Here is a 20,121-nt window from a genome sequence, read left to right on the forward strand (position 1 = left end):
CCATAATACCGTCCAGCTATTTAAAGGAACGAGGAGAGGCCTACTTAATCTCCGTCAATAGGATGACTGACAGGAAGTACAGACAATTGTCTAAGCCCCATGATCACTCCTTGATCTCCTAAAACTCCAGGGTAAGGAGCCATACAAACAGATGTGAAGGATATAAACAGCCCTTCTATTAGACTTGTGCCATGGATTTTGAGCTCCATTATAAGAAAAAAAACGCACATTACAATAAGGGAAGAAAAAAAAGCTTTAGTAAGGTATTCCACGTGCAATGAGTCGATGAAATAGACATGTAACGTGTGTTAGCTCTGAGGACATGAAATTGGGATATACAATTTATACTACTACATATGTATACTGTCCTAATATTTTCAGGTGGAGGAATCAGAGATTTGGCATCTGTATAACAATTTGTACAGTGCAATATGAAGGAATAGACTAAGGATGCATTGCCTAAAAACAATAAGAAGCAGATGCAAGAAGCCACAGACTCATTGATAAATTGTAGATTAATTCAAGCACCTGTTCACAAGACCATACGGAAAACTTTGACAGAACAGAGTAATTAAGTTGCTTCTGCAAACATCCTAATTTGTAAGCAGCCAAGGAAAGCTCTGGGTACAGGGTGGATGTCAATAATGGCCCTCACCCAATTACCTCTTTGTCATGCATGGCTTATTACTTTAGAAGGCTCCTTTGATGGGTAGACAGGTGTTCAAGCCAAAACCCCATGTTCCCTCCCAACTCCAACCAATATAGTGCTGCAACCAAACAGAAGATCCTATTAAGGTCTGGAAAAGAATGGCCGGGAGGAGTCACAGGTGCACTTCATTATCTCATAGCAGCTGCAAAGTGCTAACCCCTTACAGGTAATGAAACTTAACTTTCACATGAAGTTAGTCTTCTACCTTCTTCAGGTTAGTGCAGTAATGTGACAAATATAGTTGGATTAACCCTTTTAGATTAGGCTTAAAATATCCACCGATCAGCCAGATTCAGTTTTGATTCGGCTTTTCATCAGTGAAGTGTTTCAGTGTCTAAATCTGCTAAATAAAATTAGGGAAGGAAAAATAGTAGGGGACTTGGACAATTTTTTTTCAGATTCAGAATCCAGGTGTGTAAAACAGACCGCAACACTACTAATGGGAAAAGTCAATATAGACACTGACATGAGGCCAAGTAATTCATCCAAATCCGGGTAGTTGCCCACAATGGTGTATGGTCCAAGAAAAATACTTATGCTAGGGGGATTTTACTTGTGCTAGGAGGATTTTCCAGTCCAGATGAACCTCTTGTCACTGGAAATTGTCAGTTAAAGAGAACCTGTTGAATTAACCGGAAAATTAACCACCCAAAACTAAATATATTTTCATAAACTGCCATTAGCCTGTCCTTGTCTCTCTACATACCTGTAAAGTTTAACTTTCAGGTACTAAAGCTGTATGCAAATGACCTGATATGGAACCAATGAGCCATTATCATATTCAGCTGTCCAGCTTATTTATGAGTGGGAGGCACAACCACACCCCCCCAGTGCTTGACTGTATAATGGCGTCACACTCCTGGTTCTGGCGCCCCCTTCAGCCTGTGTGTGTGTGTATGAGATACTTCTATACACATGACTGACAGCCTGTATAATGTTGGGACCTCGGGTCATTCACACACTATAAATATTTATATTTATAGATACATACATAAATAATCAACCAATATTCCGCATAAATTATAGAATGTGAACATAAAATTACAACAAAAACACTGAACAGAAATTCTCAAAATGGAAAATCTCAAAGAAAATGGGTCTTCAATACACACAGATAATACCGCTCAAGGCAAGGACACGGTCCATATGAACAGAGCCTTGTGTCAGCCTCATGAAAGCACAATGGCACTGGCCTCTCTGATGTTCACTTACTACTGCACATACCATTATATAGAGGAAGAATTCTAAGCAGCAGCCTCATTGAATAATGATCCATTCTACATTAAAAATGGAGTGTCCTTTGTTCAATCACAACTGTTAACCTTTTAACGGCCGCATACACATTGCTATTCTGCAGAATATGTACAAATGTCATACCTCATTTAAATACAAATTGTAGCATTGATGGCTAAAGACTGGAATTCAATCCGGGTAGAAGCGTCTGGTCATAAGTTTACAATTTTGGTCAGAAGTGACAACTTAGATCCATGTGTATTGACTAGAGACCGTAAATGGGAGACCATTATTTACTGCAGATTTGTGGACAAATAATAGTGGTTCTATATTTCATTGCCAGTATAATCATTGAAGCTGTTAGGAGGCACAATTTTTTGGCACATATCAACGAATGACAAGACCAGGCCACAGAGATAAACTTGTAATATGCAATTTGAACTCATGGAGCCATCTTCTAACACAATTATCTTCCAAGACACTTTAGATAGAGCCCTTTAAGAAATAATCTTGGAATATTACAGGATCTGCCAAGGATTGACTTATCGGTGAGGGTGCTAGAAGTAGACCTCACATTGTTCTAGAGACTCATGATGGCTGCACAGTTACCTCTATTAAATGTTCCAAAAAGCCAAAGTACATTTGCACATCTAGCTTTAAATCTATTCTTTCAAATAGTCATTGGTCTGTGAATCACGGATCACACGGTGTCCCATTTTACTGACTAACCACATTGCCAAGGTTAGGACGCCATGCCGAATGATCAAAATGAGACTTCTGTGCTGTGGTACTGTGGGGAAGAAGGGTCTCCTGCATCATTTATCGCTATGGTGTATGGAGTAGCATCTCCGGGGCTATGGTCGACACACACATGATTCATGGCCCCTTCACGGCAGTATGAAAATTGGCTTTTAAGAGAGAGGTTTCCGCCAGACACCTTGGATTTGTGTTGTATATTTCATGAGCTCAGGATTGGTGAAAGAAAACTTGCCCATAAGATTTGTCTTGCTGGGAGTGGAGGGGTCAGCTGCAGAAAGTCATTGCAAGTCATTTCTGTGCACTACATGGAGCGGAATTCTGCGCCAAATAGGACTCACTGTCGAATTACCTGCATACTGGATATACTAGGAGGCCAGAGCTGTTAGATATATCCAGTTTAGAGGGAGGGACAGGGTTTATCCCTTGCACAAGCACATGATAAATTCCTACTCGAGAACCTATAAAGGATGGATTCCACTTCACCTTTTGTTTTCATTCTATGCCTAAACGTGTCCCTACCCTTAGAGGGATCATTAATAAACTAACAATTAGATTAGAGGCCAGTTAGTAGCGGTTATAGAAGAATACCTTTACATAAATTAAATATAATCTGAACACCATTCCCTTTAAAATGTTCTTTATATACATAAATGGAGGAAAAGGTAAATCATTAGATCAAGGTCTTTCTTACAGAATCAAATCAGGGAAAAGGCTTTAATCAGGGAATATATCAGTCATCCATTACATTAAGATAGCGGAGACCGTCTCCTCCCTGCGGGAAATGGCCCGGCTTCCCATTTCCCCTGGAGTTGAGAGACATGCTTGAGCCATTGCATCAGCATAGCAACAATCAGCCACCAACATGAACATCCTTCCCTTACTCTCAATGCATTGTGTTGATGAAGAACCTGCCAACCAAGACAACCCCGTCGAGGAAGGGTTAATGTCCAGAAATTCATTGTTCTTTTTCTTTACTAAACAGCAGTCTTAAACTCAAAAGACGGAAATGGCAGCATTATCCTATGGAGAGCGTCTGGATTGTAACCCTGGGCTCCGGAAAAGAGGGGGAGACATGAAACCCCAATCAATGTAACAATGTAAAGAATTCTAAGGGAGATGAAATCTGTGTACAGAAAAATATTCCGAGCCTTAACAAGGAAGTGAATACAATGGGAAATACCACTGCAAATACCTCACCGCTAACAAATACTGACATTCTAAGAAAACGACACAAACAATTTCTTGTACATTTAGATGGTCGTGCATCCAGATCCAAGGAAAATTTTAATGCATTTATTTGTGTAAGGGAAACACATTTTTTAATTACCCCCAAAATTTAATATTTATGCAAAGGCTGCTGCTACACACCAGCTTAGTATCTGCCAAATGGACTTTGTACGTTCTCTGTGTTTGCGTGGGTTTCCTCTGAGTCCTCTGGTTTCCTCCCACACTCCAAAACATACTGGTAGGAAGATTAGATTTTGAGCCCCATTGGGGACAGGGACAGGTTTGGCAAAATCTGTGTAGTGCTGCGTAATGAAGTTTAAGGCAGTTGGATGAACATGCCTGATGTTCTCAATAGTCTACTCCCCTTAGGCTGTGTTCACATGTTCCGGATGACTTGTGTTCAGAAAAGCAAGTCAATCGGAATTAGGAAGGGTTTGCCCCGATCACATATGGGTTTCAATGGAAACACCTGCAACTTGGAATGAACACCAAGTGTTTAGCATAGTTTACATAAAGAACATGTGGCGCTTGTTACCATTCGCATGCATTTCAGCTGAAACACATAAGAACGGGCAAAGCCTGTCCCCATTCTGGTTGACTTATGTTTAGAAATGCAAGTCACCAATAGCATATCAATACATCCTTATTACACAATTGGGCTAGACAAGCATAGCATACATGTGCATGTAGAGGTACGGAAGGAAAAGCTGTGAGCTCAACAAGTACTCATTCAACAGATCCCTAATGTGTATGGCCAGCCCAAGGGCCATGTACATGAAGAAGTGCAGCCCATGAAAACGTTCCCGAATTTCAGTTCTATCCTATGGGCTGTATACTGTGCAGAGGACGGTAGTATATTATATAGAACTATAACGCAAGGACATCTTGTCTGGCGACCGAACAGCCACACCTAAACTGTAGTGGCTACATTTCTATACATTGCAAGGACTCCCGTTCACTGCATGAGGGTGCATGAGCCCTTCTCTCCATAATTATTTTTTTTATCATTTAAGAGAAGTCACCATCAATCATCGGTCAACCAGCACCATGTAATACTGCAGCCATCCCTCATGCATCAGAAGCCAGATTAAATATTTTCAATTCTTGATCATTTTTGTCCATCACTTGGCACCCCCCTATAACCAACTGCCTATTAAATTAATGCTGGTGACCTGCAATTTGGAATGTCTGTAGCCAAATCCCAGTGGGCAGCCGCATACAAGAAATAAGTGACCCTGCATGGTTTGGAAATGAATGGCATTCGTAGCCTAAGGCACAGATCTGCAGAAGGGTGCAGGCTGCTCTAGCGGTGCTGGAGTTAAAGTCTTTGCAACAAAAACATATTTGGATAGGACAAGCTCCAAACTACAGCACTCTGCCAATATACACAATACGGTAATCGAGGTCTGTCAGGAGAACTCCGGTCAGCAGCAAGACACAGGGATTATGTCAGCCCTACCTAATCAACCTAATGTTTCTAGCACTGACGTAGCCCTTTTAAAAAGGAACACTCCAGGAAAAACATACCGTGAAGGAGTGGTCATGACTTCCATCGTTGGTGTCCAGCTCCGGGAATTATATTTTTAATAGGCCTTTTAAACACACTTAGTAGTACAAAAGAATTTAATCTGCAGACAAATTGCCTAACAGGCCCTTTTCCTTTTACCCAACTTAAATCTCTCACTCAAAATTCTCTGCTTGTTACCAAGGACTAGATGGACCTTCAACTCAATGAATTATCAGGTCACATGCTTCCCATAGAAGTCTGAAGGAGAGGAGAAAAACTAGAGCTTTCAGACTGAGCACCTCTTCTGAAAGCTCTACTGACAGCCCAGCTGCCTACTGCCCAATCCTGCTCACATTTCCATCAAAATTTCTTGTTGGGGTACATACATAAATCAAAGGTGTAATTAAATCAATGCAATGTATTTCTCGACTTTTATGTCCAAGGTCATAAAATCTTTAAATACTGTTCAACTGGGGCCATGATTGAAAGTTGACAAACATTATACAAAATGTTCAACTAACTATTCAAACTCTGAAGAAAAGTTCCCCCGAGGTCAGAGATTAGGAATAGTCCAAGTGTCTACAATAGTCTACAATGGCAGTGGACACGACACGTTCCCGTTTATGGGTCACAAATACGAGAGGACAGATGATTGGAATCTGAATACTGTGTCATTAAGGGAGACATGTTGAAGTAGGGAGAATCTCTTCTGTCTTTCTTCATTGTTCTCCATCTATCCCTAGAAAATGCTGCATTACTGCCAATATGAACACGTATCATCCCCTCGTGGAACTCGCCACAAAAAAAACAAGCTAGAAGCCAATCCATTGACCTACTGCCAAAGCTTCCTACAGCTCTTACATGACCATAGAGATGCAGATAAGGGAGTTCTGGAATGCAAACGAAAACTGAAAGGTGTAACAGAATACATCTCTACATAGGGATTCCTTTCCATAAATAATAAAATATCCCAAGACAGGTAGTGGTATGGAATGAAGCCACGCATTTATTAGTTATTAAAGACATATGACGGAGTAAGTAAACCTCAGTACAGTTATTAAGGCATAATTCATATGATCTGATTCACAAGCCAATTTAACCGTAGAAGTCATAAGATCTCATGCTGTTCAGTGCCTATACAATATGCCCCTTTTATCCAGCTGTTTCCGTGGTGTCGTGGCAACGGCCCCAAAACACAAACTTCTCCAATTGATTCCAAGCAAAACAGGCGGCAGGGGTCACATGGACACAGCTGCTTTACTGGGTGTGAAGAGTGGGTGGGAGGTGATGCTGTCATACATCGCTCCAGGCAACATGTAAATGGAGATCTGACACAAGGTGTGCCCGGCCACTACCATGTCCCATGTGCTTTCCTTTAAATGCTACACATTACAAGTAAAAGCTATAAATCTGGTAGAATTTGGGTTGTTTTAATGTTAAATTTTACAGTGACAAAGTTAAAGCACAAAATTAAACAAAAAAGGATTCTTTACTATATTATTCAGTAACTGATAATACTAAGCCACACACACACACACACGTGCCACACTTGTCAATAGAGCTGGAATACCAGCCATAACCTAACAAAATTTATGTGGAAATGGCTTAACTACAATACCACGTAGTTAAGAGTAGAGTAGTGCTATGCAGAACAAATATATTCTGGATAAGAGGAGTACTGCTGTGCTGTTCCCATATATATAGCAGAGGAAGAGTAGTACCATGCCCATACAGCATTAGCAGGATAGGAGTAGACCGGAACATTACACAGAACAAAAAGATAGACTGTTGCCAGTGCACTCAGCCAATTCTTTATTATATTCATTCTTACAGTCCAGTGAAGCCGGCAGTAAAATAAGGGAGTACAGGAAGTTTCAAACTTTGCAAAAGTTCTTAGTCAAGCATTGGATTTTAATTGAGTTGGGCCAAGTTTTGTAATAAGCCGATCAGCGAGGGCTTGACTGAAAGAATCCCCACAATCACAAGAATGGTTCTGCAGCGATCCAGATAATGATGGTCCAGTTTCTCACTAGCGGGTGCAGCAGCAGGTTGAGCATGTCTCCCGACCACTCATTCAGCGCCTCTCCGATGGCTTTACCAACACTCCCATACCATTGAATGAATTGGCAGAACGTATGGTCGACTTAGGATTCCACCCATTACTAAGAACAGGTTCCCCCTGCTATCAGCTTTTTATCCTACTTTTCTGTTTAGAGGGGATAACATGAAAACTTGGTACAATACCTTTAAGTACTGATATAAAATAGAAATTTGGGCTTTAATACATAGCGCCTGATCTACTTTTCTCTTTCTTCTATTTCCCAGCTTGGTCAATCAGTGGGAGAAAAATGCACCAAATTTAGGGTTAATAGCTTCACTTTCTGGGCATTTGTATACTATGCTGCGAATATTTTCTGACAATAAAAGAAGGAAGGCAATATTAAAGAATCATGGCAAGTCCTGAACGTTAATACATCACCCAACAGCGTATACATTACAGTTATTTATGTGTATAGTAAACAGAAAAAAATAACAAGTTATTTATTCCTTAAAAAAGCAAACACTGGCACAAACCGATTGGAGAATGCTGCCAAATTCGTGCCAGAGGGCAGGACGACAAGTATGAAGTGATCACATTATGAGAACTGTAGAGAGAACATTGCTCCAAGACCAATCATTACAGATCTGTTAGATGCATCAGCCCAGACTACACGGCGGTTGGCAGGTCTGCACACTAAGCTCTTAAAATACCGAGGAACGAACATACAGAACTTATAAAATGTCCTGAAAACTCAAATATAAATAATAGCACAGAATGAGGCATTAAAAAGGAAACCCCAGTCTTTCATACACCCTTTCTATTCTACCAGGAACAGGACAGGAAAATATCAAATTACCATATTCTTGAATAATGGACAGTTCCGTAAATTACTGAACTAGTGAATCTAGAATTCCCCCTGTTGGGTTATTATGAAGTGAGTACATCATCACTACCAACCAAGTGCAACTGCAAAATGTAATTCTAAATAAAACAAAAAAAATTTCAGAGCCTCATTTATCAGCGTTTCATAAACGCATAAAAGCTTAATGACAAGTGGCCGATCGTTTCAGGACTATTTTACGGATACAATTGCAACATTTTTCCTATAATTGCAGGCAACAGTTAAGAGGTCATAGTTGGATGGACATGCCCTTTTAGCCCAATATTTCAAATACCAAGCCCTGCAGCTTGTTCACGCCAATGGAGAAGCAGACACAATCTCTAGATTCATAGATAGGAAAGGCGCGCAGGCTCCACATTGGGCTGGCAAGACTCCAATCCATGACTGCAAGACAGCCACAATTGTAAAACGGCTTAAAGTTGTATATATTGTATAGGTTTTCAATTAAGAGCTGTAGAGCTATGAAAACGCAGGTCTAGGAGTATGGAAAGGCAGCTTGTTATCTGGACATCATGTGTTGACAGACAGAAAAAGATACTTTCAAAAAAAACAAGAGGAAACATAATAGAAGATTAAAGGTCACTACATAGACCAAACAAATGAAATCTAGCTTCTGCTAGGGCACTACTAATGGTCCTCGGCCATCAACAACTCACTGTGCCATGTAAATAATCAACAGGGGATAGGTAGGATGTCTTAAAATTAAGACTTGTGTTTTTTTGTTTGTTTTTTTTTAATCAAAAACAGCACAATTCTGTAGTTTTCACCTGGGTCTTACACTACCTGTTCTCAAGTCCATTTCTTTGTAGCAGTCGCCTCATTATCAGCACAACAAGGGATCTACCATTTTTAGATAACGTAAGCGATCGCTTTTTGGGAATAGTGATCCCTGTATCCTGCCCCTCCCCGCACAGTACACAGATCACCGTATCTACTACTTTATCGATCACACACTTTGGATTTTCTATTGGCAAACCTCCTAACATGGTGAGAGTTAAGGCAGATGCACACAACTGTGAAAATCATCCGCGTGTTGACCGTTTCTTTAAAGATTTTAGGTTTCAAACAGTTCTCAAAGTCAACTCCTCTGCAACGTGCAACCATTGGATGATAGAGCATTTGTTCAGATTGCCAACTTAACCCATGAAATGTCAATGACCAGCTGTCTCTTGGCCCTTGACCCCAACGATAGAAACCGTAGCAAAGCAAGCTAATATTAGCCCGTGGACTTGTCGAGACAAGGAGTAACAGATGTCTAACGTGTTGCACAACAATGAGAACCAACCCATCGTTTATTAGCATTAAATCGTATCAAAATTAAATTACCAGGAAAAACAGTAATTGAAGGAAACAAGATCTTAATTGACTTTAACTTTGTCGTGCTCTTGTTGTTCTTTTGGTTTCTGCAACAAAGGGGCATTTCATTTCTTATTGTGATGGAGGCACAGGAGGTGTTACTTATTAACAGACTTAACAAGAGATGTATAAACATTCCCTGTCCTTGAAAGCTACGAATATCACCAAATGTAACAGGTGTGGGAAACCACAGACCTACAGCAGGCAGCCAAAACAACTCACCACCAGAAATCACTTTCCCAGGGTTGTACAAGAACACATTGCTAAGAAAACTCAAAATCTGACTGATTTGGGGTCCATTTTGGTTGATCACTGAAATAAATATCAGGTTAAAATATATATATTCAAATCAGGTGAAAATGAGATAGTCATGTACAGGCCATCCTCGACTTAACAGCTCCAGACTTACAAACGGACCTCTGGATATTGGTCATTTACTGTACTTTTCTGTCAGTTCATGGACAAAGGAAATACTATAATATCCCCTAAACAAAAAGCTATAGCACAAAAGTTTGGGGCATCTACCATCAGCTACCACTACATCTATGTCTGACTTTGAAGAAGCCTAGTGACTAGAGATGAGCGGACCCCAACTTTAGGTTCGGTTTCCTCCATTCGGCAGGTATTCACACCTGGCCAATCACAGCCATGCCTAGTTACTAGGGGTTTAAAGTTGCCAGATCGGCCGCTTTGCACCATTGTCTGGGTTACAAAACCTCAAGTTCAGGACCAATCATCTCTACTAGTGACATGTGGGCTTACAGCCATATTGTAACTCTCTTCCAAAAGAAATACAGACCCAACTGTAGACAACGTTGTTCAATGTCTTTGCATCTTGTCAGCACTAGTCTAGTTGGATGAAGAAAAGGACAGGAGTGATGTATTTGCTGAATATTTAGCAGTAAGACATTTCAGACACTATTAAAAGGGGTTATCCAAAAGATTTACCATTATCCGATATATGGAAAAGTGGATAGCCTGGTGATTATTGGATGGTAACTGATGGCTGGAAACCCTTATTGATCACAGGAATGGGGTCCCGATCCCATGACTAACTGGAAAGTCCGTGTGTAGGACTGGTAAATATAGACTAGTACATCAGTCAGATATCTTTAGCCGTGCCATAGAGTACATGGTCAACCTCTTACTTAATTCGTTCTCATGATACTTTGGTGGGGGTCTGTGTGCCAGGAACCCAAATCGCCCAGGATCGTGGTGAACAGGAGACAGAGAGATGGAGAGAGATCGAGAGAGAATAACCATCCCGTAATATCCTCTGAATGAGGTTTGCAGAAGCTAAAATAACCAAATGCTCAATCTATTAATCTTATGTTGCATCAATTATAGTGACACATTTGCTGTGTGTGAATATACCTTTACAATTTACTGTTAAGAATTTTTGCAGATTCCCACTGGGCAATGTAGGTTCATGTCTCACCCCCACAAACATTTTATACATACCCAGTACAGGCTGATATATTTAGGATAGTTAAAATTTCTTCCCACTTGAAATTAGCGTTTTATTACACTGTAAAACTTTTTTTCCCCGGAGAAACTCAACCATGTGTAGATGCTTAAACTACAGAAACAATCTGCACTCAGTTATGTCAAGTCATAAGTGTTTTTAGGACGTCGATTCCCTCATTTCACCCTTTCCTAGGGTGAAAAGTAATGGGACAGGATGATGAGAGAACTAAAAACATTTTCTGGAAGCGTTACTGACCATGAGGAGAATCTGAGGGGAGGACAAGTGAAAGTTCCAAATCTCAATCATGATAAGCCAGGTACAGAGCGCCTGGTGTCCGTGCCTCCAGTTTACATCCTGTCATTATTGTCGCAGGAAACGTTCGGTGTCGTGAGCGCTGAGAAAAACATACACAGGAAGAATACTTACTTAACCCTCTCACGGCTGAGGGTTAGGGGGAGGGTATTACATTATTACTGAAGCAATTTATTCCATCATAGAAGGACTCATTTTTTCCTAATTTTTTGGCAGCCACAACGGGCAAAAAGGAGAAATTGCTCCACACAAATTGTTCAAGAATTTCTCCTGAACACAGAAATACCCTACATGTGGATAGAAACTTCTGTAGGGACACACAGCAGGACTTGGAAGGGAAGAAGCACCCTGTGGCTTTCTGAAGGCAATTTGGTCCAAAATAGTTTTCAGTGGCCATGATCCATTTGGAGAGCCCATTACAGAGTAAACCCCCCAAAAGGACCCCATTTTGGAAACTACACCCTTCAGAGATTTTATCTAATGTGCATGTGGCTGCACTGACCTCTATTCTTTTGCCCTTAGTGGGAATAAACCATTGCCACAACTATTTGAACACATGCACAGTTGGCCGACAGCAAGCTGGACTTTAAGTATGTGGCTACAGATCAAGGTTGGCTCCAGGTTGCAGTAGACCCCTGGGTGAAAGAACCTCAGTGGGCCCATTTGCAGTGAAATCACGTGGTGGCATTAAAAATTCAGAAACTAAAACACAGTCTCCTGTTCCCCAAAATACTCCATAGTGTAATCATACCAAACACCCACCTCATGTTATCTTATATAGCAGTGATGGCGAACCTTTTAGAGGCCGAGTGCCCAAACTGCAACCCAAAACCCTGCGTATTTATCGCGAGGTGCCAACCAAAAATTAAAGCAGTAACTTATTGCTCCCTGTTCAACAACTTCCAATCATATTGGCCTCCTGGGGACAGCAACACAGTAGAATGGAAAATGTTCATCATTTTAGCTTCTTTCCAGTTTCCCTCTGTACACAGAGAATCGTGGGGCCAGCAGGAGGTCCTCCAAAAATAATTCGACCCGGTCCAATTCTCCCTCTTCCTACATTCCCAAGTAGCGAAGAAAGTATCAAAATATGACTGAAAGCAGCATCTTTTAAGCTTCTTGGAACTGCAGGAAGATTCTTTGAGTCCTGTCTGGTGTGCTGGGGCGATGGCCCGGGTGCCCACAGAAAGGGCTCTGAGTGCCACCTCTGGCACCCGTGCCATAGGTTCGCCACCACTGTTATATAGAGTCCTGCTCACCCCCCACAGATTCTTTATGTACAGCCTTATGTGGGCCTTGCCCCTGGGCCCCAGCACTGTCCCAGGTATGCCCAGTGTTGCTGCCGGCCCTGCTACAGATGGTATAAATTGTAAACTAGGCTGGTCTCTGATGTTCATACACATCAAAGTTACAGCATAGGATAGTAAAAATAGTTGGATCTATCAATGATTTGCAAATCAACATCACATGTCTATGGTCAGCTTAAAGTTCAGCCAAATGTTATGGGGAACCCCTATAGATGTTGAAATCAGCCAGTTAAAGCATTTCTCTGATGTGTATAGTAACTTCTATTCAGTCAAATCATCACGGTCTACATTTTATGTTTCCGCTTAACTATATCTGGGCTGAAGTGGCACAGAACACCCGTCATAAAGAGACAAATTGTGGCAAATGTCACAATAGCCATCAAGTCCCTGTCAGAAGTTTCTGGCAGAGCCTTTTGTGCGATCAGTGTTTATAGCTCCGATGGCCAGAACGCATTTCGGACCTACAGCATAGAAGACCTTACTCAGACGACTACTCCTACAGCAGCCACACAATGCTAGCCTAATCATCATAAAGGAACATGGGTTGGAGAGAAAGAAACTTCATTTGTTAGAAACTACAAATACATTGTTGTACTTTCATATGAAGCCATGGTGAATATATTGCATCAAATATCAGAAATACCAGTTTCTGTGGGATAATCGGTGGATTAAAGAGACTTCACTTTGTCATTGTTGAGTTGTAAAAAGGAGTTAGTGAAGTTAATGGAACTTTAATTTTCTTGATCTTCAACCGAAAGAGGAACTAAAGACCTTCCAATATTTCAACGTTCTGATACCTTTACAAATGTATGTTGAACTGTGGACACGTGTCTGTACAAGACAATAACATGGCCACTACTGGTTACTTTAAGATGACAACTATTACCTATGCCGATTCAATACAAGTCGATGTTCTATGGGAAACATGGGAGCCTCTAAATACATGGTTCTTGGCCTTGAAAGACACCATCTGCCAATAGTCATGTTTAAATGTTATGATGGGTGACCATGGAATTAAATAAGCACAGCTTCTAAAAATCTGACCATGTCTGACAGGCGTGCACATGGAATCTGCAGGCACAATACATTCCCCTCTTCCATGTGTGCTGGGTGTACCCCTTTCTTTCATACTTTCCTTCTAGTCTCACCCATACTTTGGTATTTCTGAACAACTTGTGCCGTCAACTTGTTTATTTCCTGCCAAGAACAGCTTAACCATTTGTACAAGTCTTCTGCTGCTGCCTCCAAGGAGAACGTGACTACATAGTAAACACTGAGTAGTCTTCTGCTGGTTGGAACAAACAAGGAAACCCCCACTTTCCTTATCACACAGCCAGAGGAGCTCCGAAGAGTCAATACACGTATGATAGTACAGGGAAGTATGTGGTACTGCCTTCTAGAAATGGAGAAGTTTAGATAAATGCGAGTCTGAGAGAGGTGGTGGAGGGATGTTCCAAAATGTTCAAAAACATTGTAGTAAAATGAACTAGAGTAGGAATGCACAACTTTTTTTATTGATAGCCGAATCCTTAAAACATTACTGAAGGCGACAACTGGGGAGAAAAGTTTACCAAAACAACAGAATATTGGACCATACCCAAACATTTACACCACACAGACCAGAAAAGTAAAGGGTGCTTTATGGTTGTAATCAGAGATAAGCAAACCTTTCAAGTTTTGTTTTGCCAAATTTTTCTCTAAGGTTCTACCCAGGCCTGACTTTACCCTGTCCAAAATGATTTTGCTTTGTTCTGGAAATTGGTATAGAACCCCACTCTAATCCTTTAAAAACACAGGAATTTTTTTTTATAATTAAAGAGCTACTATCTAGTATTGTTAATATTTCCGCTCACAATGGGACATTAGAGCAGAACAGTTGAAACATATACACTACTAGAATAGGTTGTTGATGGAATGTGCAACACGTGACCATATGGCACAACCAACAAAGACAGACAAGACTGTGCAGCAAGCCGACACCACGAAAGAACCCTACATTATATGACATTTATGGATGATATTCCATGGGCTCCAGCGACTATAAACGTGCCATCATTGTTCTGTACCATTACAGAAGAACAAAAAAAAACTCTGTCCCATGAGAATAGCACTTATTGTCCTGTACACTGCAACATTTTTACAATTAAATCCATCATTATTTCCCATGATTTAATACATTAACAAAACCACTAAACAGACTGTGATACACTTGTAATATTGTATATATTAACATTAAGGAATGTTATACACATGTTTAGCAGGCCCCGCTTCCGCACCCAGCAGATGTCAGCATATGGAGAGGAATCCTTTTCAGTGCTTCCTTATGGGATGTATGGAAAGAGCTGATTACCATGTAATCCCAATAAATCAACTGTGTCACCAAGACATTCATATAGGTCTCTTAATTCTTCACCGTTGAAAAGATTGGTACAGTTTAAGGAAAAATCTACTGCACAATTGCGATTTGATGGGAATATGTATATCATATGATGGTTATGGCCTTATGTAATTTTTTTTTTATCCACAAGGACAACCCTGTTTGAAGAACAGGACAGATACATAAAAGAGGTCCTATCTTCCGTTCTTTATCTCCAATAACCCCCATTGACACAACAGCAGCTGCTCTACTCTTTCTACAGATAAGCCATCAATCAAAATCTGGAGTAAAATCCATGATCCTCCCTTGGCAGGTATCTATGCCGTTACTTTTACATGCCTTTGTATTACTCCAGCCAAAGACCTTCACGGCACCCGATTTGATTAGAACCAACCGCAACAAAAACAGATTTTCATACAATACTTTGAAAAGTGAGAAGCAACCATGGAAAATGCTGGCAGCCCGAGCCATAACATTCATCATGTGTGGGGGTCAGATTTCTTGATTTCCTAGACTTAAAGGGGTAGGATTTGCTAATTATTTACATAGACATAACTAATAACCTGGTCACTCAATCATATTCAGATCATTGTGGCTTTACTAACTCTTCATAAATATTAGGCAGCCACAGAACATGAAAGCTACATCTAAGGCTGTGTGAAGTCATGGGCTGTAGATTCTAGATTATAGCCCATGCATAGTAGATAGGATCATTTACCTATACTTCAACTCAGCACCCTAATGATACCTTGAATAGTGATTGTTTTCAAAAACCTGTATATTTTTTCCTCCAAACTTCTCCATACAAATGGCACAAGCATAAGTGACCCTATGAAGTGTGCATCAATAGGGAAAACTGCCAGAAACCAGTGGCGTAATTTGAAGCTGATGGGCTTCACTGCAAGATCTGTGGCAGGCCCCCGACTAATGTATGGTTTATATTTCCAGCCTTCTCACATGGGAAGACACCTTATGGGCTACCCAAGCCTAGGGCTGTAGAGTTAGTAAGCCAAACATCTGACTCTTTCACCAAAATAGTTTCCAACTCCACAGTCCTCTTTTCCTGGTAACTCCAGCAGTGCTTCAGCAAAATGCAGGCATTGCTTCCCATTGCCTTACTCCTCTCCTCTAATCTATAGCAGAGGAGCTTCACTCCTGAGCATGTACATAAAGTGCAGTACACATTCATCGAGGATAAAAGGGGGTGGGGAAGGAGAGATCAGGGGTGCACAAAACCTGCTGACAGGCCGCATGCAGCCACAGTCAAGCTTGGAGTTGCGGTCTGCATCCTGCTGACTGTTAGAATCCAATGAGCACTTCCATAACTGATGTAACATAGGAGATCATTGGTGCAGGAGGCCATGTAGTGGTGCGAGAAGTTCTCACTGCACACTGGTGCACTCTTCTGCCACTCTTCTGTGTGTTCTGACTCCCGACACTGGTTGTATGCGTCGAGGTCAAGACCCAGAGAAGAGTGCCCGCAGGAGAGGACCCAGGAGTGGCAGCTGTACATTACACCTCCCTGGTCCTCTCCTGCTCCCGGTATGGTTGTGCTCCAGGTCCTGATGCCGTCGTATACAACCAGGTTACGTACAAGATAGGTTCTGTAGGTTTGTTCTTAAGTTGAATTTATATAGAAGTCGGAACAGGTATATTTTGTAATTGTAACTCCAGATAAAATCATTTTGTCCCAATGACAAGTGATAATTGCAGCTTCAAACGAAAGTAAAACATCCAGAGAGCTTCACCACAAGTCACAGTTAGTCTGTAACTTGGGTGACTTGTAGTTCCCATCTAGGATTTCCATGCCAGGATTCAAATTCGGCAAAGACTTAAAACACAGCAGCCAAATTTAAGCACAAGATGAGATTCTGTAAAGGCTCAGCAACCGCTGGTCTTGTTTTATCCTTGGCCATTTCTCCCAATGGTAAGACACCAATCTTACTGACCTCCAGAGAGACACAAAGCAGTCAAATCTTAGCCATACATTGATAGACAGGAAGCAAGAGCAGAGAGGAAGAAAAAAAAAAAATTTAAAAAAAATTCTGTTGGTGAAGCTACAACCTATGACCTCTTCTGTCACCCCCTTCCTCCTCATAGATTGTAAGCTCTTGGGAGCAGGAGCTGTTGTTTTACCTGATCATCTGTAAAACTTTGTAAAGAAATTCTCAAGCTGTTAGACCTCACCAAACAACTAGCATTCCCCTATCCCAGTGGTGGCGAACCTATGGCACTGGTGCCAGAGGCGGCACTCGGAGCCCTCTCTGTGGGCACCCAAGCCATCACCCCAGAATGAAGTTCACCAGACAGGACTCAAAGAATCTTCCTACAGAATCTTCCTACAATGATAGGCAAATTTGCCCTCCTCCTTTCAACTGCGTTGGTGTCCTTAGGAGGCTGAACGATTGAAAGTTGTCAAAGGACAAGGAGAAATAAATTACTGCTTAAATTGCTGCGCTGGCACTGTGCAATAAATAAGTGGCTTTTGGTTGAAGTTTGGGCACTCAGGCTCTAAAAGGTTCGCCATCACTGCCCTATCCTATGCAGAGGAGTGGATACCTCCTTTAATAATATTCAACCATATCATATCATAACAAAAACTATGAATGTGGTTACATACAAGATGTGCAATGTGTGCTGTCCTATCCATAACCTCTGAAACCTGAGTTTTGTGCCAAGAATATTACTCAAGCTCATTTCTTTAGTATTGCAAATATTGCTTTTGCCTTTAAAACCCCACTCACCATATACAATATGAAAGTTTCCATATTCCAATCCAAAAAATCAAACCATATTATGAATTTCCTGGCTTGGACTTAAAACATGGTTAAATACCAACTCTATGACAGATTTGGGAAAGGCAAAAACCAACCAGTATTGCTAATTACTTGCAGTTGTGGGTTTGATGAGTCTTCAGGAGGATGACAAGTAGTGATGATTAATACCCCACAGCTCAATGCTCCCATATCCTCAAAAGATTCTCAAAGATATTCATGAACTTTCCGTTTGATGTAAAGAAATGGATACAACAAATACTGTGAGACCCAGAGTTGTGATTAAATATAGCTAAAGCCCAACCTTGGAAAGGTAGTCAAGAATACACCTAAAATGATTGGTCAGGAGTTTTGACCATTGCAGACAGTGTTGGGTAGCAGCCTTGGAGAACTGTGTAACTAGATCTTTGTGCGCGTTTGTAGCAGCAGGACTGTGAAAAATGCATTTATGTGCCAGGATTATAGCCGAGTACTCTAGTGCACTACAGTGTGAGAGCTCTTCATTCAACTCTGCATAGCTCATCCCCTCTTTTCAAGGATACTGTTCTAGCAGGCTTCTGTTCAAATACTACAGCAATAACTCCAGGAAAGAGGCTTGCAGCAGTACAGAAGAGATCTCCCACACAGTGTACCAACTCCAGAAACAGTTTTCAAGGTCCTGCTGCTACAAACACACACAAATGGCATGGTTACACTATCTCCAGGGCTGCTACTTAAAACCAAACACCAATTTTATGGTCAAAGCTACCAACAGATTCCCTTTAAACAAAGATAAATGCAGAAAATTCAATGGCAAGATCATTCCCGACAACCTACCGGTAAATGTTTTTCACATCCTGTTCTAACCAATGATCATGACCATCAATAAATGAGACAGAAGGACAATGGATGATGGATTGCCAACATAAGTACTTTAGACAAGATTATTAGTATTGATTGGATTATTCTCAACATATCAATACCCTGCTCACAGCAGCATCATCTGCATGTCTGTATAATGCCACCATGGTTCCACTATTAATAGGACAAATCTTTCTACACAATATTGTACATGTGCTGACATCTAACCTTTTTAGTCTGTATAATGTACTAAATATCATTCCATTCCAAATCCTTGGTCCGATATGATCAAACAGGTCACAGAATGTGCAAGGCTAAGAAGAAGTGGTTAAATGTGCCGATTTATCATCATCTCACACAAATACATGTGCGCCAAGGAACATTAGCCACAAATGAGTTAACATCTTTGAATAATCTTACTCCAGACACACTTCCAGAACAGATTTACTTACAACTCATAGCGCTCTGGCAGCGCCTTAAATCAGAAGTGTAAGCCAGGCCTAGATATCACATTCACATGTGCAGAGGCTTGAGAAAACTATTTTTGTCCTACAAGTCCAATAAACTATTTCCATGCACAATACAATGTACTATAAATTCTGCCCAGAATTCACCATAAACATGTATGCGTGGCTAAGCGTGCATGTTTATCTCGCTCGAGGGAGCGGATTTAGATAATATTTTCTTGTAGCACACATCTAGAATTATTCGTAGTCACTAGGCCAACGCAACTTTTTAAAAATCCACCGTCATGAGACGTAAGATACCATAAACACGTTTGACCAGATGATTGTGTGAATTGAGTGATGTAGACCACTCAATATTGCGCCCAAATATTAAAAGAATGAATGGAGGAGGTGCCTTCTCTGCACGTTTGTACAAGTTACACGAATTTGCTTTCTATAATATGATCCATGGCAGTGGTGGCGAACCTATGGCACTGGTGCCAGAGATGGCACTCGGACCCATCCTGTGCTGCTTGGTCCTGTCCAAGGTGAAAAGGTGTGGACAGGGTCGGATTGGAGCTCCAAAATTCTGGTAGCAATAAGTTTTACTGCCTAAATTGCCGTGTTGGCACTTTGAGAAAAGCTAGTGTTTTTTGGGTCTCATTTTGGGCACTCAATCTCCAAAAAGTTCGTCTATGGTATTTTTTGTATGTTGACTTGCTTATTTCTGGCACAAAGTCAAGTTAGCATGTCCCAAAATACTTGGCCAAAACATCAATATATGAAACAGGTGGAGAGAAAAGCTAAATCAAGGGTCAGTGTGATCAATGATGGCCCTTCATCTCCACCTACAGTCCTTGCCGT

At 41.0% G+C, this 20,121-nt stretch overlaps 1 protein-coding gene across 1 annotated transcript in view; it reads right to left on the minus strand.

The window, feature by feature from the left end:
* The window catches only part of ITGA5 (integrin subunit alpha 5), a 59,683-nt gene that overhangs the window by 29,953 nt on the left and 9,609 nt on the right, over window positions 1-20,121 (minus strand). The gene's annotated exons all lie outside the window — the stretch shown is intronic.

Source organism: Engystomops pustulosus, chromosome 2 (genome assembly GCF_040894005.1).
Source record: "Engystomops pustulosus chromosome 2, aEngPut4.maternal, whole genome shotgun sequence".
Taxonomy (NCBI): Eukaryota; Metazoa; Chordata; class Amphibia; order Anura; family Leptodactylidae; genus Engystomops; species Engystomops pustulosus.